Source organism: Pinus tabuliformis, chromosome 2_2 (assembly GCF_031772625.1).
Source record: "Pinus tabuliformis cultivar Carrire ecotype Pingquan chromosome 2_2, CPIR1, whole genome shotgun sequence".
Taxonomy (NCBI): domain Eukaryota; kingdom Viridiplantae; phylum Streptophyta; class Pinopsida; order Pinales; family Pinaceae; genus Pinus; species Pinus tabuliformis.
In genome coordinates, this window is record NC_142300.1 from 960739864 (window position 1) to 960741909 (window position 2046).

Consider the following 2046-nt stretch of genomic DNA (forward strand, 5'->3'; position numbering starts at 1 on the left):
TGGTTAGGGTGATAGATGACAAAATAAATAAGATAGGTGTGCCCTAATCATGAAACTCTACTAAGAATTCAACAAACCAAACAATCTTCCCTTCAGAACTTTGGATTTGTGTCCTTCTCCTTCAACTAACCATTAATTCAACTTTTACACAACTTTACATAGGTTTACATAGTGGCATGTACATACATGGGGTGTGCCATGTACATACATGGGGTGCAACAAAAAGGCTTGTTATAGTGTAGAAATCCTAAATTTTGGCCACTATATGTTTCTCATGTGTAAACATAGGACTCTTATCCTCTGCCTATCAAGGGTTATATCCCAACAAGAATCGGGTGGCTCAAGGAAACTATTAGAACTAACCTGATCTTAGTGTATTACCCCAAAAGGAATATCATTTTCTTATATTTTACACACTTGAATTAAAGGATTTTAAACTCCTTATGAAAACACTTATGTTTTAGATGAAAAATTACTATTGGGAGTTAGTTGTAGGCCTAGGTTTAAAATCCTTAACATAGACTATTAATTATTTTGTGACCTGAAATGGAAGAATTAAGTTTGTTAGCTGTTTATGTTGGTTATATTTAGGGGGATACATTGGCATCATGAACCATCTAATTGATTTAATGGTGTAAAAAATGAGCTATTTTATGCTTTTTACCATTTCTAATTCACCAACATTATTTTATGAGCACGTGATGAAGAAGATGTTGGTAATAAAGAAGACTATGTAGGTATACTTTGAGCGGTGAAACAATCAGTTTTGAAGTGAAGCACTTATAAACAAATTGAAAAAAATTAGGAGATTTGATGAAGGAAAAATAAGTGACTTTTATGGTTCATAGTATTGGGAATAATGATTCCTCCCTTTGGCCACTATGTCCTTTAAGTAATATGAAAAACATAATTATGATGCAAAACTAATGAAATAACACCTTATAGTTTCTAAGAAATAACAATTATTATCTAAACTATAAGGAACAATCGCTTGATGCCCAAAAACTAGATTTAGACCAACTTGGATGAGATTCTATCTTGGTAGTTAAGCAAGATTCATGTGGTAATAGTTATTTGAATCTAACAGGGCCACAAAGACTCCACCATCAAACTCACACAAAACAAAGAAAAACAACTGTGCAATTTGATAGGATTATTGAAAATGAAATTTTCAAAACTAGCTATTCATGATGGTAGTTGAATTAACTTACAAGTTAGTTAATGATATTATAGGTTAGTAGAGGTTATAAATCAATTAAAAACAACATAAGAAGTAGTACAAAATCATTTACACCCAAAGTGGAGTCACCAATCTATGTTGGAGATTTTGTTGCATTTGCGAGCAATTAATCTCATGATTTAGATAGGCCATACAATAAACAACAAACATGTTACTTGTGGTTCAAACACAAGAGTATTATAACAACAAACAAGAAACAAAGTAACATGCATGTAGGTAGACTATAAATTTAACCACATGGATGCCATTTAAATAGAAGAATTAGATGGAAACAACAATACTAATATATTAGTCGAATGAAAAAGCATAAAATATGTAGTATCACATGATAAGGATGATTGTTGTCAAGTTTGCTTCAACACTCTCCTTGGGATGGATACTTCTCCTTCTTGACATCTCGCTCTATAACTATGGTGAATAAATAAGCATTAGTTCCTTGAGGAAGAACACAAGCAAGCATGAGGGAATGAATGGTAAAGATTAGAGAGTGCAATAACATATTTCCAAAATCATTCTTTTAGCATGATTATAAAATTATTCTTATTCTTAATATTGTCATTGAGTTTATCCTAAACAACTGAGAGAATCCCACCTAAAATCAAGCCATATATTTAATATACAAAATATTTTAGAATTTACAATTTTTAGCTTAAGTCACATGTCTCCCAAGTGATATACAAAGTGAATTTAAATGAAATCTCTAATATTTGATAAAAACCTTTGAGATGCAGAAATATTCAGAATTATTGAAATAACCATGTAAATTCACCTTGTACCCCCTAAAGACTCGCTTATTGGTAAATAAT